The sequence below is a fragment of the Callithrix jacchus genome, chromosome 12 (assembly GCF_049354715.1).
Source record: "Callithrix jacchus isolate 240 chromosome 12, calJac240_pri, whole genome shotgun sequence".
Lineage (NCBI taxonomy): Eukaryota > Metazoa > Chordata > Mammalia > Primates > Cebidae > Callithrix > Callithrix jacchus.
In genome coordinates this window covers 81,220,475-81,242,114 of record NC_133513.1, presented here as the reverse complement: position 1 = coordinate 81,242,114, position 21,640 = coordinate 81,220,475, and the positions used below count along the sequence as shown (strand labels likewise).

Below are 21,640 nucleotides of genomic sequence, written 5' to 3'. Positions count from 1 at the left end.
GAGCAAATTCATTCCTGGTGTTCAAATCTTATCTTGCTTTTATGCGCTTTGCTAATTTGATCTTATGGTACCACCTCCAAGTCCAGCCTTGTAATTTTGCTTCCTGCTTTCCATCTGCATTTTTGTACTCTGACTCCAGAAGCCAAACTGCCTCTGATGTCAGGAATGAGTAAAAAATGTGAAGGAGTCCAAGAAAAAGTTATGATTAATCCAAAAATGATTTTACATACATTAGAACATAATATGTGGAATTAGTCAAAGCTTAGCTTACATTCTGTTTTTCTCTTAAAAAACAAAGGCGATTTTGGAGCTTAGATCGCTTATCTTGAAAGTAGTTCCCTACAAGAGGCTCAAGGTTCATGAAGTCCTTCATTCCCTGCAGTTGGTTTCTTGGTCTCTTGAATTTCCCATGTGTAACCCATCTTCAGTTGTGATTCATGAAGCTATTTGGCAAATGCCACAGCCAATGCAAACTTTTGTAAAAAAATGAGATTTTTTGAAAGTTTAGTGTAAGATAAAATGGCAGTTAACTTGCAGTTTGAAGATATGTCACAAGAAAATATGCTTATCAGTTTTGCAAATCTCTTTAATGTCTGGCTTAACAAAGCAGTTGGATTTGCTTTATAGTTTTGCAAATCTCTTTAATATCTGGTTTAACAAAGCAGTTGGATTTTTATATTTGTGTCTGCATTCAGTCTACTACAATAACATGTCATGGAGGTTCATGGAAAATTCCACTGTACACTGATAAAACAATGAGAGTAATAAAAGACAAATAATGTATTCATATGATTATGAAAGTATTTTAAATTATACTTTATTAAAATATTCATGATCAATTAAAGAATTCATTATGTATATTACAAAATTAGTCCAGCTTGTCCTATCACATCCACATCACTACATTTATATATTTATGTTTGTTGGGAATCCTAGATTTGATTTGTATACAGCTATTCAGAGCAAAATATAAAAACTGATCATTTCTGGGTGCTGGATTATATGGTATTAGTTTGATATCACCCATAATCCTTTCTATATTCTCTGTTTAGAAGGGGAGCAAGTTTGAATTCTCTTTCCTGTAATGTGTTTCTGCTTTTGTCTTAATAAAGGGTTTTCATTCGTTGGGGTAGTTGCAAGCAGGTGCACAGGCAAATAACAGAAGCTTATGGTGGCTTCTGGGTGAACTCCTGAGAATCAGCCACACAGTGCTGCAGGCAGTTGAAATTGCCATCATGGTACCCTTTTACTCCTGAGCTTTCATCTGCAGCAACTCCCAGGAAAGGTCCTATAAGTCACTCATTTCTAGCAGTGACTTTTTTGACTTTCATTGCTTAAGAAAGTATCGAATTCCACATGTAAGAACCCTTTCTGCTTGGAATACTTAGAGTAGCTGCTTTATTTGATATACACAGCTCAGTTCTTCTGGGAAAATCATTCAAGTAGCATAAAATTGGTAGTTTCTTTGTTTTCTTCACACTGAAAAGACGTGGTTAAGCAATAATATATACAATAGTTATTGTGTAACTATTTTCTTTTTAGAATACATTTATATTATAAAGAGATAAAATAGAAATTTAAGAGAAATATGTGGCTATTTGGAAATAAAGAATTACAGGTGCTAAGCCATTAGAAAGGAAGGAGCTCTGTTACAAAGAGCTTTGCTAAAGATTGCTCATAGTTAATAGAAGGGCGGGGACTGGAAAGCCCCATAGCAACACTCTCTCCACAATTCCCAGATGTAGAATGCCCTTTTCTTTAAAGAGAAAATAAATAATAATTAAATAACATCTAATGAAGTAAGATGAAGTGAGATGAAGTCTCACTCTGTTGCCCAGTCTGGAGTGTAGTGGCATGATCTTGGCTCACTGCAACCTCTGCTTCCTGGGTTCAAGCGATTCTCCCACCTCGGTCTCCAGAGTAGCTGGGATTACAGGTGCCTGCCACCATACCTGGCTAATTTTTGTATATTTTAGTAGAGATGGTGTTTCACACTGTTGGCCAGGCTGGTCTCCAACTCCGGGCCTCAAGTGATCTGTCCCCTTTGGCCTCCCAAAGTGCTGGGATTACAGGCATGAGCCGTGATGCCTAGCCCCTGCTAGATTATTAAACAACTTTCAGATTGATGCTTTGGTCAATCTTCTAAAATATATGTCAGTACTACTTTTGTTTAAATAAATATATTCCTAATTTACTTTCTAAATAGCATACTCTATGCTCCAATTCCTCTCATTTTGACTTCAGGGTTACATATTTTAATCACCAATTTCTCCCTGCGATTTATATAGGTGATTAGAGTTGGGGAGAGCTCGTAGGTGGTAATTAACTATGTGGATCTAGTACTTGCTTTTCATTTCTGACACCCATTAAGGGTACCACAAAACTTCAGCTTCAGAGTAAGTTAAATTTTGTTAAAATTAATTTTATTGAGGTCTAACTTATATACAATAAAATTCACACCATTTAAGTGAACACTTAATGAGTTCGGCAAGCTCCATATCCATGTAACCACCTGCCAGTAAAGTTGTAGAACATTGCTATCTACCCAGAAAGTTTCCTCATGCTCCTCCTTTGTAGTCAATCTTTCTCCATCCCCTTCCCCAGGCAAACAGTAACCTGATTTCTATTGATATGGATTGTTTTCCTACAATCAATACAAATCATACCATATGTATTCTTTTTCATTATCATTGCAGCTGTGAGATTCATCTGTGTTGTTGCATGTACCAATAGTTTGTTGTTTTATACTGCTGAGTAGTATTTGCTGTCTGAATATGCCACAGATTTATCTATTTACCTCTGATACTTTGTTTACAGTGTTGTTGTTGTTGTTGTTTTTGCTATTAGAATTAAGGCTGCCATAAACATTTGTATACAGGTCTTTGGAATGATAGATGCTTTCATTTATTGAGTAAATATGTAGGAGTAAAATTTCTGGGTCATATGATAACTGTGTGTTTAACTTTTTAAGAAACTGCTAAACTATTTTTCTAAAGGAACCACAGAATTTTACATTTCATCATTTGCATTCTTAAAAGTTGTGTGTGTCTGAGATAAAAACATATTTTAACTTCCTCAGAAACCCCTGTTTCTTCTTCTTCTTTCCCTCAGTACCTGACAACTCAATGTCAATGTCTAAAGAAATGCAGAAAGTTTGGAAATAGTAAGTTTTTAGACTTGGGAATTGTGGTGTGAAGGAGTAAAGGAGATCCTTTAGCCTCAATCTTTTTTTTTAAATTTTTTTTTGAATCTATCTTTCTTTATATATATAAAACTGTACTTTAGGTTCTGGGGTACACGTGCAGATCATGCAGGATTGTTGCATAGGTACATACATGGCAATGCGGTTTGCTGCATCCACCCTCCTGTCACCTATATCTGGCATTTTCCCCCATGTTACTGCACCCAACCTCACTACCCCCCCAATCCCCCCCAACAGACCCCAGTATGTGATGCTCCCCTCCCTGTGTCCATGTGTTCTCATTGTTCAACACCCGCCTGTGAGTGAGAACATGCAGCGTTTGATTTTCTGTTCTTGTGTCAATTTGCTGAGAATGATGGTTTCCAGATTCATCCATGTCCCTATAAAGGACACAAACTCATCATTTTTTATGGCTGCATAGTATTCCATGGTGTATATATGCCACATTTTCCTTGTCCAGTCTGTCATCAATGGGCATTGGGTTGGTTCCAGGTCTTTGCTATTGTAAACAGTGCCGCAGTGAACATACATGTGCTTGTGTCTTTGTAACAGAACAATGTATAATCCTTTGGACATATACCCAGTAATGGGATTTCTGGGTCAAATGGAATTTCTATTCCTAGGTCCTTGAGGAACCACCCCACTGTCTTCCACAATGATTGAACTAATTTACACTCCCACCAATAGTGTAAAGTGTTCCTATTTCTCCACATCCTCTCCAGCATCTGTTGTCTCAGATTTTTTAATGATCACCATTCTAACTGGTGTGAGATGGTATTTCAATGTGGTTTTGATTTGCATTTCTCTAATGGCCAGTGATGATGAGCATTTTTTCATCTGTTTGTTGGCCTCATATATGTCCTCTTTTGAAAGGTGTCTGTTCATGTCCTTCACCCACTTTTGAATGGGGTTGTTTTTTTCTTGTAAATCTGTTTTAGTTCTTTGTGATTCTAGATATTAGCCCTTTGTCAGATGGGTAGATTGCAAAAATGTTTTCCCATTCTATTGGTTGCCAGTTCACGCTAATGATTGTTTCTTTTGCTGTACAAAAGCTCTAGAGTTTAATTAGATCCCATTTGTCTATTTTGGCTTTTGTTGCCAATGCTTTTGGTGTTTTAGTCATGAAGTCCTTGCCTAGTCCTATGACCTAAATGGTTTTGTCTAGGTTTTCTTCTAGGATTTTTATGGTGTTAGGTCTCATGTTTGCATTTTTAATCCATCTGGAGTTAATTTTAGTGTAAGGTACCAGGAAAGGGTCCAGTTTCTGTTATCGGCACATGGCTAGCCAGTTTTCCCAACACCATTTATTAAACAGGGAATCTTTTCCCTGTGTTTTTGTTAGGTTTGTCAAAAATCAGATGGTTGCAGATGTTTGGCATTGCCTCTGAGGCCTCTGTTCTGTTCCATTGGTCTATATCTCTGTTTTGGTACCAGTATCATGCTGTTTTGATTACTGTAGCCTTATAGTATAGTTTGAAGTCAGGTAGCATGATACATCCAACTTTGTTCTTTTTGCTTAGATTGTCTCGGCTATGCAGGCTCTCCTTTAGTTCCATATGAAGTTTAAGGTGGTTTTTTCCAGTTCTCTGAAGAGGGCCATAGGTCTTAATTCAACTTTAAATGAATTTTAATCAGAATTTTCCATCTCAACGGAAGTTTCATAGCAAGTGTGAGACCTTAACACTTCAAATTTATGAATGAATAGGAGAGAGTACATGGTGCTGAAAGAATCTAAGTCTGGTTGATTACTTACTTTATTTTCACCTTATTTCTACACTACAGAAGTAGAGACTAATAAGTATTTTCCCTTACATGGAATATAGAGACTATGGAGAAAGCCTCTTCTGCCCACGTCATGACCTGGGAGTTCTTGGCCAGGTGCCCTCAGCATCTTCCCCCTTTCAGCTGATTCCAAGCCTTCCCCCAACATTTTCCCTCATCTTCATGGCATATGGAATGCTTGACAGACTTCCTTATTTGTAGTGTGTATACTTGCATACATGTGTACATTATTGTAGAGGGATTGGTGGGACTCAGAAGAGGCAGGAGCATGGGGACAATTAAGCGTCAGGTTCAAGAAGAGCACACTCAGTTTTTCCTGGATTTCATGACAACTTTCTTGGTTTTTTGTTTTGAATTTTTTTTTCCTTTTCTTTTTCTTTTTTTCTCTATCTTTCTTCTGTCCTTTCTTCCTTCCTTTCTTTTTTAATTTTCTCATTTATAGTGAGATTCACTAAGTTTTTAAGGTGTTCCAGCTTCCAGGCTCACATTGCCAGGACTAAGTGAATCATAGTTTCTGCTTTTGTGGCACTCAGAATTAGGTGAGAAAGACAGACCTAGAAAAAAAAGTTACAAGTGATTATGTATTTATTCACTGTGATTAAGAACAAAGAAAAATTATAAATGCAGTGGTTTGTTTTCTGTGATCTCCCAAACAAGGCTGTGAGTAGTTCAAAGGAAAGCAATGCATCAACTTCTTTTTGCAAGATCTAGAATTAAATATTAAGAGTAGAAGAGAACTATCTGGTTTGCCTCAGGTCCTCAAGTGTTATAGACTAGGAACTAAGGCTCTAGGAGATTGACAGAATTGTGAAATGTCACAAAACTTGTTACTGATAGAGTCAGGGAAGACTACCAAGTCACTTCTCTCTTCATTATACCAACACCCTCTTTCAAATGATACAAAGTAATTTAACATTTTTATGTATTATTTTTCACATTTGGTCATCTCTTATAAATACTTTATTTAAACTTGATAAACAATTTTACTTTGAAAGCAATTACCATAGTTCTGAATCATTGGTCTAATGCCCAAAGTGTGTAGTTTTTCAGTATTCACATTTAAATTTAGTGTTTAAATTATGTTATTCATGTTTTCTATGCCCCTTAAAAATAATATTCTTCTTTTATCAGTCCTAATTTAGTACAGTAACTTTGGTGAATAATCTGGGATTACATTTATAACTGAAGTTTTGCTGCAAGTAAACAATTCAATTTCAGTAAGTGGAGATGTTTTGAAGTAAAGATGACATGACTGAGAAGGAGGGCTTTTCTTGTGAGGAATGGACAATGGCAAGAAGGAAAATGGGCTCTGTCATCTAAGCCTACTGTGGCCATTAAATGACCTGAGTCGTTAAATCCAAGGCTTCATAAACAATTCTTATAGAGGTGAATCTATTGCCAACTTGACAATTTGTTGCCTGTCATACATCAAAATATTACACAAATGTCAGAATATTAAAAGGGAAAGAGAAGAGGGAAAGCATCTATTCCCTGAATGAATCTCTGAGTCCATCCTCTTTTCTTTCATGTCTTCCCTTCTGCTGCAGTTCTTAGGATACCGTACAAGAAGCAGAGTTGATCTTCTGAGTTTCTTTCTCTTGTTCAGTTTTCCTTATCCCCTAATCCCAGTGTTCACAGTGACCTTTGGAGAATCTGCTCCATCCTCTCCAGTTTTGTAGCATCTCTCACTCTCCCGTAGAACAAATGCTACCTCCCTTTACATACTCTATGTATTCATATACTTTGGGCCTTTGGCAATTTCTGCTTTTGGTTTGGGGTCTATTGGGTATTCATGGCTATAGTGGTTTTATCACATGAATGCATTTTACCTGATTTATACTCTGGTTTTTGCCTTACTTCGAAAAAATAACCTCCAAAGAGGTGATAGCAAAAATGAAGAATTCAGGAAAAAAGATACAGGAAATAAATTTGAAGGGTATTTCTGAGACCCATTACATCACTATATGTAGGCAGTAACTTTTCTAATTCTTAGTGAATTAAAGGTGCTATTGTTTCACTGGCTACTTCCTCCATTCAATTCCTCCACCTTAGTTCCAAACCTCATTATTTTGCCTTCATTATGGTATCAGACTCCAAACTCTTTGTTTCCCTTAGAGTGTTCTGTGGGTCACCAGTCTCTAAATCACCTAAGGTGCTAGTTAAAATTGTAGATTCCTGCACTCAGCTTCAGGCCTGCTGAATCATAATTTCCTGGGATGGGGCCTGGGATTTATGTAAATAAGCAGTCCAAGTGACACAAGTTTTATCACTGATGGATTGATTCATCAGGAAGCTACTGTTTTCTAGACATTATATCGAGTAAATCATGCCAAAACAGATACGTTTCCTGTCCTTATAGAGTTTACAGTATAGTAGCTTATGACAGACATTAAACAGTTGGCACACAGATACTTTTATAAGGGCAATGTGATGAATACACGAACAATAAGACTAGAGTGTAGAAGTAAGGAAAAGGTCAAACTGCTTTCATAGAGAATTATTTGAGAAAGTAATATTTAAATATGATAACTGAAGGATGAAAAGGTGCTAGCTGGGTGAGGAATGTAGGGAAATTATTTCAGGGAACAGAATTTAAAACTTTCAGCTTGGAAGACACTGGTTTTCTCAAACCAGCTGAAAGTAGGCCCAATTACTAAAGAATCAAGAAGGAGGATGAGAGTTGTGTGAGATGAGTGGAATGATGATAAACTATTTACCCTGTTAATAGATTGCTCTGGCAACTATGAGAAAGATGTGTCAGAGGGGGTCATATAAACACAGGTCAAAGGCAGAGACTCAGATCAAAGGCAGAGAACTAACAGTGGTTCGACTAGAGGGATGGCCTGGGTGCAGACAGATTTTAGATAAATTTAAGAGATAGAATGAGCTATTTTAGACATGAACAAATTTCTCACCTGCCAATGAAGTTATTATTTTGCCATTTAATGAGTTGGTAAAGACTAGGAAACTGACAGGTTATTAAAGGGAAATCTAGAGGTTAGATATGGACATGTTAAGTTTGAAATGACTATCTCTTCACCGTCACTCTATTACCCACCCTGGCATCATTATCCTCCTTCATTCCCTCTGTTCCTTCAGTTTCACATTGCTTGCTCCTGTCTCTGATATTTAAGTGTGTACATGGGAGGTCTCTAGTTTGAGAATCATTTCTCTACATTGAACTGCTAATACATTCCAAAGAGCAGTATGTTCTTGTTCGCCATTTCAGTTTGGCACCTTTGCTTCCTTGTCCTAAAATGATATTAATCCCATTTTTCCATGTGAGCAACTTCTATTATTATATTGAGATCAATTTCAAATATTTCTGCTATGGATTCTATTGTGTTCTCCCCAAGCAAATGCCATTCCTCCTTTATGCCATTATTTTTCTTTGGCTCTACTTTTTGTAGAGCTTCTATCATATTGTTTTGACATGTTTGGTGCACTTGTCTTTTCTTCACTAACACTATATAACTGGATACTGGAAGCAGACTTTATTAGGTATTTTATAGAGAAAGGGGTCTCACCATCTTGCCCAGGCTGGTCTCAAACTCCTGGACTAGAGGTATCCTCCTGCCTCAGCCTCCAAAAGGGTTTGGATTACAGGCATGAGCCACTGTGCCTGGCTTCTGCAATCTTCTTATGAAAACAATAACCTTCCAACTCTGAAAGCAGTAATATGAAAGCAGAAAATGAACTAAAATTGGTAAGGAGACTGAGAAGAGTGTTTACATTCCATAGCAATCTGAAAGTTTTAAAACTCCTCTTTTAGGTATATCGCTTTTTCTATAAGCTTTCTACCTCCTCTAGTAGTAGCCACATATTCCTTTCTCCTTATTTTTCTTCCTTCTCAGAAGAAATTGGCTTTAATTTTCCTCTTTGCAGTCTCTCTCTATATTTCTACACTCATGGTATTTAGTCAACAAGACAATCATTTGATAAAAACATGATGCAAAATAAAAATTCTGACTTTAGCCATAACTTCAAACATCTGTATTTATTTAAGCATAGCTTTGCACAGTGTTACGTGCCACTAAAGAGAAGCGTGTTGTATTATAAAATAGTATAATGATGATTCATAAAGTAGTTTGGCAATTAAGGAAATGCTGACTTTGAACAGATCACATTCACATCGGATGAGCAGAATGAGTAAGAAATATTTGACACATCTTGAAAGCAAGATTTTGGCAAAGTTAGTTTGATGGAGGCAAATAATTCAGGTAGAGGAAATTGCATTTATGAAGCCCCTATAGTTGCATGAAAATGATAATTTCAAAGACTGAAAGAAGATAATGTGAATGAAGCTCTAATTTTCAAGGTAGTGCCGAAGGTGAGACTACTTAGAATGATAGAGTCTATATCACATAGGACCTTATGGCTCATGTTTAGAATTTGGAGTTTAAGCACAAAAGAAGCCATTGAGTTGTATTAATCAGAGAAGGGATTGACAAAATTATATTTACTTTCTACAAACCTCATTCTAGTGTGGAGAACTGACCAGAGGGGCAAGGCTGCCTCTGGGAAACTTAACGGGGTTCTTCCAGGATTCCTGGTGAAATATGATAGTGACCTAGAAAAGGATGATGATATTTAAGAAAGATGGCAGGTTTAAAACACATTTAGCAGACAGAATCAACTGAACTTAATGATTAATTGGCTACAAAGATTCACAAGGTGGCCAAGACAAGGATAAGGATCAATTTCTGTCTTGGGCACATTGGTGATGTGCCATTTATAGAGACTGGTGCCATGAAGGGGTCATGACTGAAAAGTAAGATGATAGGTTTAGATGGGGTGTGTTTAGTTTGAAACACATGTGAATCATTCAATTTGAGTCATTGAGAAGGAAATTCAAGCTATAGACCTGGCACTAAAGGATGAGGATTGAGCAGAAGAAATAAATTTTGAAGTCATCAATATAAAACTAGCACCTGAAGCCATAAGAATAGTTGCAATACCTTATAAAGTTTACAGTGAGAAGAGAACCTACTATTAATCCTTCAGTTATTTGATTTTTTAAAAGATGAAAGAGGATAGCATAATATGAACATCAAACAATAAGCAGGAACACAAACCCCATCTGCTAGTCTTCAGGTTCTTTAGGAGAATAATTTGGGAAAGTCATATAGAGCTATTTGTCAAGATCATTTACCACTTGTATCTTATATTGATGACCAAATACATTTTTAAATGCATCCACTGATATTTGATTTTAATTGACAGCATGAAACATGGGGTGAAATACAACTTGTGATTATGAAATTAGCAACTCACCAAGATTTGGTCAGAGAATGATAGTAGACAAAACTCAAGACAAAAAGTACTGAGCCAAGAATCAAACTCTTATCAACTGCTGGGGCACTTGTCTTAGCCTCTTGGGATGTAAATGTTCTTGTCTTTTAATTGAGATTTGGAGTTGATTCTAATAAGTGATTCTGTGATTAACCATAGAGTACTTAGCCTCAGGCCACTGGAAACACCTTTGTACCCAGCTATAGAAAATCTAACCCATAGCTTTGATCACCTTGGTCAACTCCATCTTGATTTTAGCTCAGATATCAAGGTTAATGTTTATTACTTCCTGGCTTTGTGAGTAGAAGGCATGGATCACTTGAAGCATCCATGAACATGAAGTCTGCTTTCACTCCCTCACATTCCAGCCTAAGTAATGACCCAAGAACAAGTACCTTTTTTTTCTTTAAGACTAAGTCTCACTCTGTTGCCCAAGCTGGAGTACAGTGGAGTGGTCTCAGCTCACTGCAACCTCTGCTTCCCAGTTCAAATGATTCTCCTGACTCAGCATTCCAAGTAGCTGGGATTACAGTGTGTGTCACCATGCCTAGCTAATTTTTGTGTTTTTAGTAGGGACGGGGTTTTGCCATGATTGGCAAGACTGGTGATGAACTCCTGACCTCAAGTGATCCACCCACTTTGGCTTCCCAAAGGGCTGGGATTATAGGCATGAGTTCTATAAATGAAAGGAAATTTCCACTCTTGTTTCAAGTTTATTGCTTCCTTTTGGTTAGCAGGATCCAACTAGATCATCTCTCACATTCAAACAGCATAGGAAATATATACACCATATATACAAGTAATATTCTAAGGATGGAGATAGATCATAAAGGTATAAACATTTACTTAAAGATTAAGTTAAAAATAACTATTTCTCCTCCCTGTTTCTCTTAATGCTGCCCTCTATTATTCACAATCCCCTCGTTAAAAATGAAAAAAAAGGACTCTTAATGCTTGCTAGATAATGATTCCACCTCCAAGATCAAGAAGCAAAGAGCACACGTGCTTTATAGAGAAGATAACAATTTATTTAATCATGTCTCAACTCTCCTGCTTTTGTTTTGTTATGTGCAAGGAGCACCCACACAAACCCTTGATATGAAGCTTTCTACCATCCAGAAAAATAGAGCTTGGGTCTCCCTGCATGTTTTTCAGTTTAGCAATTCACCTTGAAAAATCAGATTTAATTTTAATGGTGTTGTTCTATAAAAATATTTTACAACAGAAATTAAAGTACCTTTAGACTCATCTAGCCAAAACCTCGTTTCAAAGGGTGACGTGGAGACAGAGAGGTGAGGTGATTTGTCCATAAAGCACATATAGCTGGTTAGTAGCAGGACTGCAACTAGAATACAGTCCTGTGAACTTCCTATTATAATGCATAACTCAGGATGGCTATAAGATCACTAAACATAAAGCATTATAAGCTTTTGCTTTATGTGCAAAAACTGCTGAAAGGAGAACAATGAGTAACAGTTTAAAAACATTCCGCTCCCCAAGTGTACAATATGCATAATGTCAACTTGGTACAGTTAACATAACCTTCGACTTTTGCTCAAGTTTAAGGTAAAAAACCAGCATGCACTTCTGAGAGCTATTGACTAGAAGATGAAGATAAGATAATCTTGTGTAGAAAATTTTAGCTTTGAAATTAACTACATTTTACTTGCTGGGTAAATAAAAGTGGGTGCATAGAGGAAAATAAAAGACTTATTGTTTGGACTTCTTAAACAGTTTGACATTTTAATACCTTTTGTTCTCTGTGATTTTTAATGCTACATTTTATTTTAGTATGAGCTAACATTAGTAACACCTGAAGGAACATTCTGAATTATCTTGAGGACATTTCTGCAAAAGATGAAATAAAATACAAATAGTTTTGTAAGACATGCAATGGCTGTGCTTAGATTATTTTTCTAAGCACAGCAGTCCTCAATTCTGCTCATTTTTCCCTTTCCTGTCTTCCATAACCCTTGCCTTCTCCTCTCTTCTTTTTCTTTCTCCTTTCTCTTTCCAATGAATATATGTGCACCATGTATTGAAGGATCTGGGGACTTCTTTTTTTTTTTTTTTTTTTTTGAGACAGAGTTTTGCTCTTGTTACCCAGGCTGGAGTGCAATGGTGACCTCGGCTCACCGCAACCTTTGCCTCCTGGGTTCAGGCAATTTTCCTACCTCAGCCTCCTGAGTAGCTGGGATTACAGGCACATGCCACCATGCCCAGCTAATTTTTTTTTTTTCATTTTTAGTAGAGACGGGGTTTCACCATGTTGACCAGGATGGTCTCGATCTCTTGACCTCATGATTTACCCGCCTTGGCCTCCCAAAGTGCTGGGATTACAGGCTTGAGCCACCGCACCCGGCCAGATCTGGGGACTTCTTAGGGAAAACTAATAAATATCAAAATTTAATCAGAGTTGTTTTCACTTTAACCAGCAATCGGGGTCTGGATAAGAGGCTGGAAAACCATAGGCTATGAAACCAGCTGTTCTCCCATTTTGCTCCCTCTCTTAGGAGGCAACAATATTGAATTCAGGCCAATTAATGACCCTGCAATGGCCTCTGAGCTGTTCAAGTGAAGAGAAAAGTCTCATTTTAAATAAAGAACTAGAAATGACAAGCTTAGTGAAGAAAGCATGTCAAAAGCTGAGATAGGCCCAAAGCTAGGTTTCTTGTGACAAACAGCCAAGTTGTGAATGCAGAGGAAAAGATGTTGAAGGAAATTAAAATTGTTACCCTAGTGAAGACATGAGTGATAAGAAAGTGAAACAGATTTATGGCTATATAGAAAAAGTTTCGGTGGTCTGGGTAAAACATCAAACCAGCCATAACACAAAAGTGCAAGGTTCAGAAAGATAAATATAGCATATTCTCGCATATACGTGGGAGCTAAAAAAAAAAAAAAGGTGCATTTTATGAAGACAGAGAGTAGATTGATGGTTACCAGAGGCCAGGAAGGGTAGGGTAGAGAAGGTGGTGAAGAGAGGTTGATTAATGGGTACAAATACAGTGTTAGACAAAAGAAATAAAAGAAATAAGCCTGTGTGTTTGATAGATCAGTAGATAGATATCTACAGTTAACAATAATCTAATGTACATTTCAAAATAGAAGAGAATAATTTAAATTTTTCTAACATCAATAAAAGATAAATATTTAAGGTGAGGGATCACAAGTATTCTGATTTGATCTTTACATATTATATGAATATATCAAATTATCACATGTGCCCCAAAATATGTGCATCCATTATGTACCAATATAAAAGTGCAAGGTGAAATACCAAGGACTGCTGTAAAAGCTGCAGCAGATTATTCAGAAGATCTAGCTAAGATAACTTTTGAAGGTGGCTACACTACACAAGATTTTTCAATGTAGACAAAGCCTTCTGTTGGAACAAAGTGCCATCTATGACTTTCATAGCTTGAGGAAAGAAGTCAATGTGTGGCTTCAAAGCTTCAAAGGACAGGCTTTATTAGAGGGTAATGCAGCTGGTGACTTTATGTTGAACCCAATGCTCACTTACCATTTTGAATATCCCAGGGCCCTCAACAATTATGCTAAATCTGCTCTGCCTATGAGCTATAAAAGTAACAACAAAGCTTGGATGCCAGCATGTCTATTTACAGCATAATTTACTGAATATTTTAATCCCACTGTTGAGACCTACTGCTCAGAGAAAAAGGTTTCTTTCAAAATATTACTGCTTCTTGACAATGCACCTGGTCCCCCAAAAACTCTGGTAGAGATGTTCAATGAGATTAACTTGTTTGTTATGCCTGCTACCACAATATCTATTCTGCAGCACATGTATCAAGAAGTAATTTTAACTTTCAAATCCAATTATTTAAAAAATACATGGGCTTTTGTTGCCATAAATAGTGATTCCTCACATGGAATCACTACTTTCGTCAACAATGTAAATTGAAAATCTTCTGGAGTCTGTGGCTGGGACAGCAGTGGGGCAACTGTGAGAAGCTCTGCACTTGTGCTGCCCAGAGCTTCAGCTCTGCTGCCTTTGTGGTGTGACTTCAACTTGAAGACAGGAAGAAGGTAGAAAAGACATTTCTAGGAATCCAGAGTAGAATTACTGATTATTCAACAACTTAGGCAGCCCTCAAAGGTAGCATTGTTCCCATTTTATAAGCAAGAAAACTGATGCAAATAGGCGTTGTCAGACACCATAAACAGGAGTGATCCTACTGGCACAAGACACGGATGCCCTCTTTCACCACTCCTATTCAACAGAGTATTGGAAGTTCCAGCTAGGGCCATCAGGCAAGAGGGAGAAATAAAGTGTATTTGAATAGGAATAGAGGACATCAAATGGTCCCTGTTTGCAGATGACATGATTGTATATTTAGAAAACCCCATCATCTCAGCACAAAATCTCTTTAAGATGAAAAGCAACTTCAGCAAAGTTTCAGGATAGAAAATCAGTGTAAAAATCACAAGCATTCCTGTATACCAATAATAGACAGGCAGCCAAATCTTGAGTGAATTCCCATTCACAATTGCTACAAAGAGAATAAAATACCTAGGAATATAACTAACAAGGGATATGAAGGACCTCTTCAAGGATAACTACAAACTGCTGCTCAAGGAAATAAGAGAGGACACAAACAGATGGAAAAACATTCTATGCTCATGGTTAGGAAGAATCAATATCATGAAAATGGCCATACTGCCCAAAGTAATTTGTAGATTCAATGCTATCCCCATCAAGCTACCATTGACTTTCTTCACAGAATTGGAAAAAGCCACCTTAAACTTCATATGGAACCAAAAGAGAGCCCACATAGCCAAGACAATCCTAAGCAAAAAACAAACAAACAAACAAAAAACAAAGCTGGAGGCATCACACTACACTACCTGACTTCAAACTATATTACAAAGCTACTATAATCAAAACAGCATGGTACTGGTACCAAAACAGATATATAGACCAATGGAACAGAACAGAGGCCTCAGAAAGAATGCCACACAACTACAACCATCCCAATCTTTGATAAACCTCACAAAAGCAATGGAGAAAGGATTCCCTATTTAATAAATGGTGTTGTGAAAACTGGCTAGCCATATACAGAAAGCTGAAACTGGATCCCTTCCTTACACTTTATATAAAAATTAACTTTAGATGGATTAAAGATTTACACATGAGGCCTAACACCATAAAAACTCTGGAAGAAAACCTAGGAAATACCATTCAGGACATAGGCATAGTCAAGAACTTCATGACTGAAACACTAAAAGCAATGGCAACAAAAGCCAAAATAGACAAATGGGATATAATTAAACTTAAAAGCTTCTACAGAGCAGAATAAACTATTGATAGAGTGAACCAGCAGTCAACAGAATGGGAAAAAATTTTTGCAATCTACCCATCTGATAAAGAGCTAAAATCCAGAATCTAAGGTGAACTTAAAACAAATTTACAAGAAAAAAACAACCCCATCAAAAAGTGGGCAATAATAGGAACAGATACTATTCATTTTTTTTTTTTTTTTTGAGACAGAGTCTCAATCTGTCGCCAGGTGCCAGGCTGGAGTGCAGTGGTGCAATCTCAGCTCACTGCAACCTCCACCTCCCAGGTTCAAGCAATTATCCTGCCTCCGCCTCCTGAGTAGTTGGTACTACAGGAGCATGCCACCACAGCTGGTTAATCTTTTTTTGTATTTTTAGTAGAGACGGGGTTTCACCATGTTGGCCAGGGTGGTCTTGATCTCTTGACCTCATGATTCACTCGCCTCAGCCTCCCAAAGTGCTGGGATTACAGGCTTGAGCCACCTCAAAGACATTTATGCAGCCAACAAACATATGGAAAAAAAGCTTATCATCACTGGTCATTAGAGAAATGCATATCAAAACCACATTGAGATATCACCTTACACCAGTTAGAATGGCAGTCATTAAAAAATCAGTAGACAATAGTTGCTGGAGAGGATGTGGAGAAATAGGAATGCTTTTACACTGTTGGTGAAAGTGTAAATTAATTCAACCATTGTGAAAGACAGTATGGCAATTCCTCAAGGATCTAGATATACAAATACCATTTGACCCAGCAATCCCATTCCTGGGTATAAACCCAAAGGATTACAAATCATTCTGTTATAAAGACACATGCACACTTATGTTTATTGTGGCACTGTTCACAATAGCAAAGACTTGGAACCAACCCAAATGCCCATCAATGATAGACTGGATAAAGAAAATGTGACACATATACACCACAGAATACTATGCAGCCATAAAAAATGATGAGTTCATGTTCTTTGTAGGGACATGGATGAAAACTGGAAACCATCATTCTCAGCAAAGTGACACAAGAACAGAAAACCAAACACCACACATTCTCACTGATAAGTGGGTGTTGAACAGTTAGAACACATGGACACAGGGAGGGGAACATCACACACTGGGGCCTGAGGGGTGGAGGACTAGGGGAGAAATAGCAGGGGGTGGGGGGGATTGGGGAGGGATAGCATTAGGAGAAATACCTAATGTAGATGACAGGGTGATGGATGCAGCAAACCACCAGCATGGCACATGTATACCTATGTAACAAACCTGCACAATGTGCACATGTACCCCAGAACGTAAAGTATGATAAATAATTTTTTTAAAAAATGGTAAGGGTATCAATTCAACAAGAAGAGCTAACTATCCTAAGTATACATGCATCCAATATAGGAGCACCCAGATTCAAAATCTGTATGTGAATATATATATATATATATATAATATATATATATATATATTCTATATAAACATATATATATTGAATATATTATATATATATTCTATATAAACATATATATATTGAATATATTATATATATATGTATATATATATCCATCCCACAGTTGGTGGGAATGTAAATTAGTTCAACCATTGTGGAAGAGAGTGTGGCAATTCATCAAGAATCTAGAACCAGAAATACCATTCAATCCGACAATCCCATTACTGGGTATATACCCAATGGAATATAAATCATTCTACTATAAAGACACATGCACACATATTTTTATTGCAGCACTGTTCACAATAGAAAAGACATGGAACCAACCCAAATGCCCATCAATGATAGGCTGAATAAAGAAAATATAGTACACATGTACTATGGAATACCATGCAGCCATAAAAAATAATATGATCATGTCCTTTGCAGGGACATGGATGAAGCCAGAAACTGTCATGCTCAGCAAACTAACATGGGAACAGGAAACACACACACACACACACACACACACACACCTTCTCACTCATAAGTGGGTGTTGAACGATGAGAACACATGGGCACAGGGAGTAGAACAACATATACCCTGGCCTCTGGGGGCAAGGTGAGGGAGAGCATTAGGACAAATAGCTAATGTATGCTGGGCTTGGAATCTAGATCATGGGTTGATAGATGCCGCAAACCACCATGACACATGTAAACCTATGTAATAAATCTGCACATTCTGCACATGTATCCTGGAACTTAAAGTAAATTTTTTTTTAAAAAAGAGATTAATTAGAGCATATTTCTTATCTAGGTTAGGAGAAGGCTAATGATATTGAGTAACTTAAAAGTACATGAGGAAAATGGATGGGTAAGCAGACTGTTTTAAACATTTTAAGGGGTATCCTTAAAAACAGAACATTGCAATTTGTAATTCTCAGTACAGTAGAGGAAAAAACAAACAAAAGGCTTTTCAATTCTATAAAATCCAATAAAACAAAAAATATAGCAAAGAAAATTTGATGAATAAAACAACAAATAAGAAGGTGGTAGCAATACAACTATTTCAATTATCTTGATAAATTTAACCAAATTAAACTCACATTTAAAACTTCAGAGACTATTAAGCCATTAGAGATATTATATACTTGGCTTATAAGACACTTAAATCCAGCTGCTTCATAAATGGGTGCATCAATCTAATAATAAAAACAATCAATAGCAACATAGGAGTTGGGAGCAAAACAATTTCAAGAATGATCATACAACTTGTACCCACAATTACCAAACATATCATTTTCAAGAATTCACAAAAATTTTACAAAAATAAATGGAAATTACACAACTACAATATGAATTTTATATATATATATATTTAAATATATATATATATTTAAATATATATATATATATATATATTTAAAGATGGGGTTTCACCATGATGGCCAGGCTGGCCTTGAACTCTTGACCTCAGGTGATCCACCCACCTCGGCCTCCCAAATTATATTTTTAAACAAAAAATATTGCTCTCAAAATCTACAGTGAGACTGTTGATGGGGATGTAAAGTGGAAATGTAAAGCCACTATAGAAAGCAGTTTGGCAGTTCCTCAAAAAAGTTAAAAATAGAATTAGCACATGATCCAGCATTTTTTATTTTGGCATTTCCAAAAATTCCTCAAAAACTGGATATACCATTTTTGGTAGAGATTGAATATTCCTAATCCAAAGCTCCAAAACTGAAATGTTCCAAATCTGAAACTTTTTGAGTGCCAACATGACACCCAAAGGAAGTCCTTATTGGGGCATTTTGGAATTTGAATTTTGGGATTAGGGATGCAGAATGAGTAAGTATAATGCAAATACTCCAAAATCTGAAAAAATTAGACATTCAAAACATGTCATGTCCCACTCATTTTTTATAAAGGATACTCAACCTGTATATCCAAAATAATTGAAATCAGAACCTCAGAGATATATACTTTATGGTCATTGCTGCATTATTTACAATAACCAAAATATAGAAACAACCTAAATGTCCATCAACCAATGAACTGATAAAGAAAATGTGGTATGTACATAGCAGTGGAATATTATTCAGCCTCAAAAATCAAGGAAATCTGCCCCATGCAACAACATGGGTAACCTGGAGGACATTATGCTAAGGGAAATAAGCCAGTTGCAGAGAAACAACTATTGCATGATTCCTCATATATGAGATATGTTAAATAGTCAAACTCATAGAAACATGGTTGCTAGAGGGAGGGAGAATTAGGAGTTGCTGTTCAATGGGTATAAAGTTTCAGTTATGCAAGATGAATAAGCTCTAGAGGTCTGCTGTACAACATAGTGCCTGTAGTTAATAGAAACATGATGTGTACTGAAAAATTTTAAAGGATAGATCTCACGCTAAGTGTTCTTACCATATACACACACAAAAAAAATTCTATAGGGAAAAGAAGTATTGTTCCCTTTCTAGATGCAATCAATGTTTATAACTTATGTATCCTTTGCTTTTTAAATATACTTTCATATATATGTTTACTTTTTAATATATAAATGGGATATTTATTTATTTTTGATTTGTTTCTTTTTGCATATAAAATGTTTGAAATATTATAGTAAGAAAGGCCCATCTTTTTTAAACTACTGAATTTTTACTTTGAATGGTAAGATGCATTCATTCAGTTTATACAAATATTCTTATATATTACTTTTTTTTGTTTTTGAGAGGGAATCTCACTCTGTTGCCTAGGCTGGAGTGCAGTGGCACTGTTTCAGCTTACTGTAACCTCTGTCTCCTGGGTTCAAACCATTCTTGTGCCTCAGCCTCCCTAGCAGCTGGGATAACAGGTGTGTGTGCCACCATGCCCAGCTAATTTATTTGTATTTTTTTTTAGTAGAGTTGGGGTTTTACCATGTTGGTCAGGCTGCTCCCGAACTCCTGACCTCAGGAGATCCACCTGCCCTGGCCTCCCAAAGTGCTGGGATTACAGGCACGAGCCAACACAACTGGCCCACTTATTCTTTATAATATTGAATATATCCAGTACAAATACAATAAAATGAATTAAATCTAGAGAGAGGTAAATATTGGAATTTGGAATAAGTGCATGGAGGATGAAATGGGATCATTTAACATCAAATGTTAGCCAAAGATAGGTATATAGATAGGTAAGTATGTAGAAAGATAGAGATAATAATGATGATAATTGATTGATAGATAAGCAACACCACACAAGTTGCCTTGATTTTTTTATTTTTTATTTTCTGTGTTTTCCTCTGATTCTCAATTTCAGAACATCTTAAATGAGATACTTTCTGTTCTAAGGAGTACATATCCTTATAAGATACAGTCATGCTAACAATACTATTGATTACATCCTATAAATTTTACCACTCTTATTTAGAAAAAAGCATTGATTATAAAAACAAATCCATTGTTTACTGTGTTTTCTTAAATTGTATCACTCAAAAAGGCATTGTTTTAAGAAAAGACATTGTTTTAATGTCTTCCTCAAAAGCTTTTGAATTATTCTAGAAATACAAGACACAAAACAAATGATACAACAATGAATATATCCATGAGCATCTATATAACTCTATCAATGACTCATAAAATACTTGTTTTTGGCATAAACTCTAGCCTCTAATTAGAGTATCAAACTGATAATAAAATATAGAGAATTTGGGTAGCAAAATATACTACTAAATAAAGATTCTGGTTTCTAGAGTCCTAGGAACAGATAATTCATCCGAGAACAGAAGAAACCTAGTTACTCCCACAGGACTAAAACTAATTTTCATGACTCAGACCATTGCCCCTCTTACTGTAGTCAGCTGCGTCTTTCGGACTAACTGGCGATTGCTGGAAAATTATACATTCTACATTTTATATCTATGTATTGATTTCACTAATGAAATTTCAGAAGAATCTTTTGTCACTAAAACAAAATGACATATAACAAATTCAGGATATTTGGACACAAATGTTTTTATAATTATTTATTTCACTTTTTTAGTATTTATGGAACTATTATTTACATAAAAACTAACAAAATTCATACTAACCTTATGAAATGTCCAAAGATGTCACTTAAACCTGTGTTGACATCTCCCTCTAATGTGAGTAAGGAATCCTCTATGTCCTCTTACCTATTTTAAGGGAAAAGCCACTGTTGGGGAGAGAATTGATGTTTCTGAGATGAAGGACAATGGAGAAAAAGTAGTCAAGGCCTCTAATCTGAAGTTGCAAAGTCCCTAAAGCATTGTCTGATTCGGGAATCTCTAAATATCAACGAAGAGAAGCACACACTATAATTAATCACTAACTTGACATTTTCATATCTTTACTTTCCTTACCTTGACATTTTTATTTTCTATTTCACAAGAAACTAGCATGTGACCATTAACAACTGAAAAAGAAAGATGTAAGAGGCTTGGAAATCTGTTTTCGAACTGGTAAATGATTCTTGGGTTTAGCTCCAAACTACTTGGCTGAAAACCTCTCTGACAGTTTTAAACTTAACCAAAGGGCTTAAAAGATAATTCTTGTCCTTCACATCGCTTCAAGCATTATTCTTAGGAGAATGCTTTCTTAACCCTGACACACTCAGATGGGACACCACATTTGAGAAGCTGTTTGGAC

General features: G+C 36.3%; 1 long non-coding RNA gene across 2 annotated transcripts; it reads right to left on the bottom strand.

Annotated features, from left to right (window-relative positions):
• Positions 1-801: 801 nt before the first annotated feature.
• On the bottom strand, positions 802-21,254 carry LOC118146129 (uncharacterized). 2 transcript variants are annotated; one of them, XR_004731582.3, is made up of 3 exons: positions 21,064-21,254; positions 8,512-8,649; positions 802-5,538 (listed from the first exon to the last, which is right to left on the bottom strand). It is a non-coding gene; the product is annotated as an uncharacterized LOC118146129 (long non-coding RNA). The 2 variants fall into 2 exon arrangements; XR_013524403.1 differs by lacking the exon at positions 8,512-8,649.
• Positions 21,255-21,640: the final 386 nt, after the last annotated feature.